Here is an 8249-nt window from a genome sequence, read left to right as displayed (position 1 = left end):
AGATTCATGTAATACAATTACAGGATAAGTGATTGTTTTTTCGAACTTGGCTGACACACTGCCGTGTTTTAATTTAAAAAATGTCGAATATAAGATCATAGGAACGTTAGATCATACACCGTCTACGAGAAATATCATTAGTTTCATCAATTAGAGCCAGCCAATTATTTGATCTAATAATTAAATTCATAAGTATGATATTAAAACTTTTAACGTTAAATCTAAGTAGGTCCTAATCCTTTCACTCAGTATAATTTTTGTCCAAAAGCACCAAGTTAATTATCCCTTTAACAATTACATCTTTATTATCCCAAAAAGGATTGGTACACTACGTAAAACGAGTGCCATGTGAAAAAAAAGGACCAAGTTCTAAAAAATCGTGTTATCGTTTTGTACGAAATCCCGTAGGCCGATCGACCCTTAAGTGAACAGTTTTTAAGTTTTTTTTTTATTGGAATGATCTATCAGTCCGTTTATTTACTTAAAAACTAAAAGTGCCGTATTTGTTTAAAGCCTGAACTGAATTTTTAAAAACAATGTTTACTGTACTGCTACATAAGTGTACTTTTCCATTGTTATTTATATAAATGTAGAAATTGGTATGCTTGGGGTGAAAACTAGGATTTTTTCCAAACGCTCTTAAAGTTTACGTTATCATCGACAACTATTCGAGAAAGGTGAAAATATTTCACTATCTTTCTTTCAAAAACGACACTTTTCAATGCTAGGCTAAGTTCTCGCCCCAAGAATATCAATTTCCGTTAATGATACATGTATAATGTATATTGTTTTAAAAGTTTCGTTCACCGAGCGTCTAGATGGTGTAGTTTAAAAGCCAACTATAGTCTAGGAGCGATCTATGAAGCACTTACACTAGTTTGGCCTATGACGTTGCTCTAGTAAGATGGACACCAAAAAACTTGGCGATTTTTAGGTGTGCTAAGCTATTCTAGGCGTTGCAATATCGGTTTTAAAACAATTTATCACTGTGGGGCAAAATGATTATGATACGAATTATGATATGACACGAAATATTTATTACAAAAAAAAAAAATCTCCTTATTCCAGGGGGTCGATTCAGAACGTTACGATAACTCAGTTGTCGACCGATTTCTTTTCATTTTTATTCACAACACCCGAATCGAGCGTCAAAATGTCGTATTCGAAACCGACCTGAAATCGATTAGGTTAGGTTATTCAGAACACGGTTATCGAATGAAACTTACCGAACGTCCTATTGTTTACAAACGTAATGTGGAAATCTCTTATTATTTTAAAACGTCTGAATTTTGTTCAATTTTATTACTTTATGTTAATGCGAGACTAATTTTTCGTTGAGTTGATTTTCATTTTTTTTTATAATCTATTTCACAGAAACTCCGTAAACGCTGTTGGATTACGATGTCGTATCATGAAGCTCGGAAAGCGCCCTTCCATTTGAGAACGATATTCAATTGAACGATTCTGTTAAAATCAAAGAGTTCTGAATCGGGGTCCTGGTCGATTATGTCACGGAGATATACTGGTATATTTGTAAAACACTAACAACTTCGCAGGACTATAATTACTAACATCGTAAACAATAGATTGAACACTAAGAAGAAATTCCATTGATCCGGCTGGATTCGAACCAACGTCTTCTAGCAAACCGTACTACGGAACTAACCACTAGACCTTACGAATTGTTCTATGTGTATACTTATTTTTTTACAAAGCAAAAGACCGAGGGACAAAAAGTTTGTTTTCCTAATGGCAAAGAGAAAGATGTAATTCAAATAAAGTAAATGTATCAATCTGTTATTTAATACTTATGTTGTATGGAAGACTTGAACGGGAAGATGGCTGTCCTAGCGATAAACAAATACACTAAAAGATGTCCACTCGGCGAACGAAACTGGCATACATTCAATAATATATTTTTAATAATATGTATAATACCTTACTTAGTACCGCCGCGTACAAAATACGCGTTACGTCAATAAATATCGAGTAATACTAGTTACATGATAATGCTAGGTGAATATTACACGTATATTTTAAACTTTTAAGGTGTTTTGCTATTGGTTTTTGTTAATGGTTGGACATAAAACATGAAACACAGTATATTTTCGATGATATCTCGTATTCTAGAAAGATATATTTGTTTTAAGAGCGTTATAAAAAATTCTTATACTCCAATGGATTTTAGGGCACGGTACTGCATGCAGGTCAAAGATGAGATGGTGGATGGATGGTGTTTTAGACAGTCTTCGTATTCATATACAAAAAATGTGTTCCGTTTTTTTTAGTTTAAAAATTAAACAGAAAGCAACAGCAATACACCATCATTATAAAATGTCCGAACTCTTACACACTACGTATCCGAATAAATATTTTTAAGTATAAAATTAAAAAAACACAACTTTATGCATCGACGTTAGTGCGCTAAGTATCAATTACGAATTGAAAATCGATCAATTATAGTTATTTTATTATTTAATCGAGATTTTTTTTGGGACAAAAAGATATTTGCCGAAAAAATCATTGTTTTATTTTTCTTCTAAAATACTCGATTAGACAATACAAGTGATTAGTAAAATCTAGACCGATTTTGAATTTTTTCGACTGGCAACATTATGTTGCTTTTTTAAAGTCGTTGTTTTTTTCGACATGTCCACACTGTAGCGAGGCGGTATCTCTAAATTTACGTAATACGTTCGTTTGATCACATATAAGCCGTAGATGAACAAATATTTTGATATCATTTCAACGTCACTTCAGGGTTTTCTATGACCGTATAAAAAACACACCCACCATTACCATCTTTCGGACTCTTGCGCAATGGGTGAAAAAAATTAGTAAAAACGTGTAAAAATTGACACGAATTAAGATCGTTTAAGAAAAGTTATTAATACAATAATTAAGGCCAAATTCTTTAAATAGACCCATTATAAAGGATTACCTTATATAAAATTTCTTGTTACAGGCACATAACCTCATACTCTAACTAAGTAATTTAACCAAAATATATTTGAAAATTGACAAACAAAAAACGGATACATTTAATGATTAAAAAAAATGTTGAAGTGCATCAGTTTTGCCTAACTTGGCTTGGCACACTACCGTGTCGACATTTTTTCTTTGTTTCGCAAAACAAGAGTTCGGGTTACCTTTTTCAAACAGTAATATTTTCTAAAGTCCAAGTTTCGGAGTAACATGGTACATACACAAACAAAAACCTCAAACTTTAAAGGCTTTAACTGATTAGTTAACTAACATAACGATGGGATACCGAAACTAATCGTAAACTTGAGTAAAATTTATCTTTACTGAGACTTTAGTAAATAGAACATATAAAAACTTAATTAAGCTGTTTACAACAGTAATAGATGTTACGTGTATTCAAAATATGTGTTCACCAGTTGGCCGGACTAGGATGAGAGGACAACGCGCGTGAATTACCTGCGCGCTAGCTCCGCCTTAATTGCTGGAACAAAAGAAAAAGAAAATTTAATATTAAGAAATGGACATGCATCACAGAAGCTGGGTTTTATTACCACGGTAGAACTTGCTTCAGAAGTCCTGGGTGGACTTGCAACAGAGGGCCTGGGTTAGACATGCACCGAAGGGCCTGAGTTTTATTCCCATGGTTAGATATGCACTGGAGAGCCTGGGTTTATTCCCATTGGTGAAATTGCACTGAAGAGTCTGAGTTCTATTCCAACGGTTGGACTCGCATTGGAGGGCCTAGGTATTATTCCCACCATAGATTTAGATACTAAATCTATGATTCCCACAGTCGAAATTTGTTGTATATAATGAAACATTCTTTAGAAATACCTCTACGATAATTTAAAATGGAAACATTGTTCAATTGCGGTAGCACCCTCTGAACAGCAAATAACACTCCTTAATTGCTTCCCAGGCCCCTACCGCCCTTGGACTCTTCAGCGCCCACTGGGTGACGGCAGGAACTACTTTGGAAACTATGATCTAGGCTCACCGTCTCGTACGGCCCTCTAAATGTACGTTATCCGCGCTGGTATTTCTCTTAGCTATGTCATGTTTCACGACCTTCCAAGGTGTCTAATGACCAGTTAAGAGAGACTCACCGTCTAGTATGTCCCTCTTGACGTGCGCCATCTGCGTTCGCACTTCCCTCAGCATTTCCTGCTTGAAGGCCTCCCATTCGGCGAGAGACACGCAGCCGCCTTCGCCGCCAGCGCCGTTCACTTGCTGAATTACATAAGTTGGTAATGAATGTCATAGTCGATGAGATAAAATGAATACAAGATATTTATCCGCTGGTATTATCCGTATGTTATATAAAATTGTACATTTCACCAAAACTTGACACGCGAATACTATACACATTTCTGTATTTAGTTATTTATATTCACTTATATTATCACTTCTGATTTGCATGCATTTAAAGTAAATTTATACAATACCATAAATAACATTTAGAATTGTAACAATAGGATGCAAAAATATATTACAAACATTAGTTAAATTTTATACTTCGATACTCCAATGCTACTCCAATTTTTTTTATCCTGTCTATTATTTTAGTAAAAAGCCATCTTTATTGACTAATATTACACTCACCGAAGTTTGCGAAAACAAAATTAAAAAACAAAAAAAAGTTAATAAAAGAACAGGTATAAAAATGAAGTTGGCGTAGTGTTAATTGGAGGTATAGATTTTATCAAAATAAAAACTGTGGATAGCTGAGGCACAAAAGTTTCGTTACCACATGAATAATAGATTCGCTTTGGATGACATGAACAACGAACAACCGACACAATGCGTACAGTGCCAGGACCGAGCGGTCGATGGGTTACCTATAAGTAGTCCGAAATGACATTTGCCAGAATTTTTTGCTTGAATTTTCATAACCTCGAAAGTAGTTGGACATAGTTTGCAAACTAGAACCAACCCACAAAATGTCACTTTCGAGATAATTAGACTTTTGTAAAAACAGTGTGAAAAAATAAATAGGTAAGTTTTTTGAGACAAACAACGTTAGTTATGTGCAGCATTAAGAATGATATAGGGAAACTATTATATTATATAGCAATAAATAGAAAACATTATGTATCTTTTTGTTTAGTTAACGAGAACCATGTTCTAGTTTTCGTAATGAAAACGCTAAAGATCTACAGTACTTCAGTACATGTGACATGGATCCATTTAGCATATTTAAAAAAATACATTATATGAAGTTAAACAGCATGGTTATTTTTAGCTATTAAAAAGTTACTTATTTAGGGTTGGTACCCTGAAGGACTTTTATTTTCTCCGTTTTGGCTTGGTATATTGCCAGGATCTTTGGTGAGTGCGCAACAAAATGTACGGCGCATCTCCCATGGACTCACTGGAGCTGAATCTCCTCAACCGGGTGGTGGAGGGCCTTTTCCCCGAACCGCAGCCTGTCACCCCACCGGCCATGGTGCCTGAGGAACCCCCCCCCGGAAATCACCGAGGGGGAGTTGGAGTGGGCGGTGAGACGGCTGCGGGGGCGGAAGAAGGCTCCCGGCCTGGACGGGATACCGGGACGAGTCCTTCGCATTGCCCTGAAGCATCTCGGGACCCGCCTCAAGCATCTCATGGATGACTGCTTGAGGACTCGTCCTGGTGCCCAAGCCGGGCCGACCTGCGGACTCCCCCTCGGGGTTCAGGCCCCTCGTCCTGCTGGACGAGGTGGCGAAGATCCTGGAGCGAATCATCGCCTCCAGGATCAACGAACACTTGAGGGGCACAGGCCCCGATGTGTCGCAGCGGCAGTACGGGTTCAGGGCTGGACTCTCCAGCCCGGACGCCCTGGAGTCGCTGCGACACATCGTGGAGGAGGGTAACGGCGAGAGGGAAGGCGTGGTGGCTGTGTCGTTGGACATAGCCAACGCCTTCGGCACTCTCCCCTTCGCCGTTATCAGGGAGGCGCCATAATATCCCCAGGTACCTCAGCCGTCTGGTGGAGCACTACCTGGAGGACAGGGTGGTGCTCTACCAGACGAGGGAAGGGAGGCGCGCCGAGCGCCCAATGAGGTGCGGAGTACCCCAGGGGTCCGTATTAGGACCACTTCTGTGGAACTTGGGGTACGATTGGGTGCTGAGGGGCGCGCTGCTCCCCCGGACGGCGGTCATCGCGTACGCCGATGACACGCTGGTGGCCGTCCGGGGGACCACCTTCCAGGAGGCGGCCCGAAGAGCCTCAGTAGCGGCGGACATGGTGGTCCGCCGAATACAACTGCTGGGGCTCGAGGTCGCCGTGCCGAAGACGGATGTGGCCGTCTTCGGCGGGAGGGGTAGAGGTTGGGTGGTGCCGGCAGGCGCCCACATCTCCATCGCGGGAGTATCGGTCCCAGTCAAGTCCCAGATGAAATATCTGGGACTTGTCCTAGACCGGCGATGGAACTTCGGGGAGCATTTTCGGCAACTTGCTCCCCGAATAGTGGGCGCCGCATCGGCGTTGGGCAGGCTCCTGCCCAACCTCGGGAGGCCGGGAGCCCCATGCAGAAGGCTATACGCCGGGGTGACCCGGAGTATGGCCTTATACGGGGCTCCCATTTGGAGTGGGGCCTTATCAGCGGCGACGAAGTCGCTGCTGAGGAGGCCCCAGAGGGTGGTCGCCCTGCGAATGTTCAGGGCGTACAGGACGGTGGCCTGCGCTGCCGCATGCGTCCTCGCCGGTACTCCGCCGTGGGACCTCGAAGCCGAGGTCCTGGCGGAGGTCCGCACCTACCGGCGGGGAATGAGGGACCGAGGCGAGCGACCCGCTCCGCAAGAGGTGGAGCGGGAGCGCCGCCTGGCGGCGCAGCGCATGCGGGACCGGTGGAAAGAGGGCTTGGCGGATCCCCCCTATGGCGCTCGTACCATAGAGGCGATCCGCCCTGTCCTCGTAGAGTGGGTAAACCGGTCCCACGGGCCACTGTCGTACCACCTTGTGCAGGTGCTGACCGGGCCCGGCTGCTTCGGTCACTACCTGCACAAGGTGGCGAGGAGGGAACCGTCCCCGTCGTGCCACGAGTGCGGCGCTGGGGATGACACCGCGCAGCACACCCTAGAGGTGTGTAGCCGGTGGGATGAGCAGCGCCGCACTCTGACGGGGACTATAGGGCAGGACCTCTCGTTGCCGAGCGTGGTTGCCGCCATGCTCGATAGCGAGGAGTCCTGGGAGGCGGTGGCCTCCTTTTGCACAGAGGTTATGTCGCAAAAGGAGGCCGCGGAGCGGGTGCGCGAGGACGCGGCGGACGCGCACCCGCTCCGGCGCAGACGTACGGGGAGAAGGCGAAGGCAGTTCGCTGCTCGCCTGATCCCCTAGTGAGACCAGCGGGCTCTGGACAGGGACTCCGGAGCCTGCATTGCACGGCCTCACTCGTCTGGGGGGCGGGTCGGAGGACAACCGACTCGTCCCTCCGTTGGCGCGGGAGCCCTGGCGCAAGCTAGGGCGGCCGGGCGGCGTCGTGGTGAATGTTCACTGATCCCACGGCGCCGACTCAACCGGCGAGAGGGAAACCCAGGGGGGTTTTAGTGGGGTAGGCCTTCCAGTGTGGAGGGAGAGTCCTCACATAACTCCTGAGTCTCCCTGGGCTCAGGAGTATCCATAAAGATTTCCCCCCGTCAAAAAAAAAAAAAAAAAGGATCTTTGGTGAGCGGGTAAAGAACACGTGTGGTGTTCTACCTAAATACATAACTCAATTTCACTCGAGGTGTGGGTTGGTTCTTGTTTGCATAACTACGTCCAATTTTGAGAGGAAAATTTTTTATTGACCTAACCGAACCTAATCGTGTCTTTGCGATAAACATCCAACATATCCTGAAAGAACCGAATTATAACGGTTTCGTTATAATTCGGTTTTCGGTGCAATGAAAATTCGAACAAACGTTATTTCGGAAAAATATCGAGTTTGTGATAGGTTACCTTGAGGATGGTCTCCTCGCTGGCGGAGCCAAAGCGCTTACGCACCGAGCGCGGAGACGGCGGCTGCGCGGCGGCGGGGGACTCGGAGTTCGCTGCAATCGTATCACACGAACTTTAGCCGTCTCTTGGCTACAGTGCTATGTTCAGAAGTCCAAGCTTCGGCGGTATTATGATTAATTTAAATATCTTAACATTTAATTCATGTCAATTCAATTATAAAAAAAATTCAATATGCTATGAACAATTTAAATGGAGCTTATTAGTTAAAGTAATCTTTTGATTGCAGTAGTGAAGCGAGAATGTGATATGAAATAGGACGAAATAAGTTCACAATGCAATCATCAAC

General features: G+C 43.3%; 1 long non-coding RNA gene across 1 annotated transcript; it reads right to left on the bottom strand.

Annotated features, from left to right (window-relative positions):
* Positions 1 to 860: 860 nt before the first annotated feature.
* Positions 861 to 8024, bottom strand: LOC113239025. The gene is made up of 3 exons (XR_003311156.1): positions 7904 to 8024; positions 4092 to 4215; positions 861 to 3466 (listed from the first exon to the last, which is right to left on the bottom strand). It is a non-coding gene; the product is annotated as an uncharacterized LOC113239025 (long non-coding RNA).
* Between the last annotated feature and the right edge of the window lie 225 nt (positions 8025 to 8249).

This window comes from Hyposmocoma kahamanoa, unplaced genomic scaffold, assembly GCF_003589595.1.
Source record: "Hyposmocoma kahamanoa isolate Upper Pololo Valley unplaced genomic scaffold, ASM358959v1 99179, whole genome shotgun sequence".
Classification (NCBI taxonomy): Eukaryota; Metazoa; Arthropoda; class Insecta; order Lepidoptera; family Cosmopterigidae; genus Hyposmocoma; species Hyposmocoma kahamanoa.
Note: the sequence above shows the minus strand (reverse complement) of the source record. Positions and strands in the feature narration are given on the sequence as shown.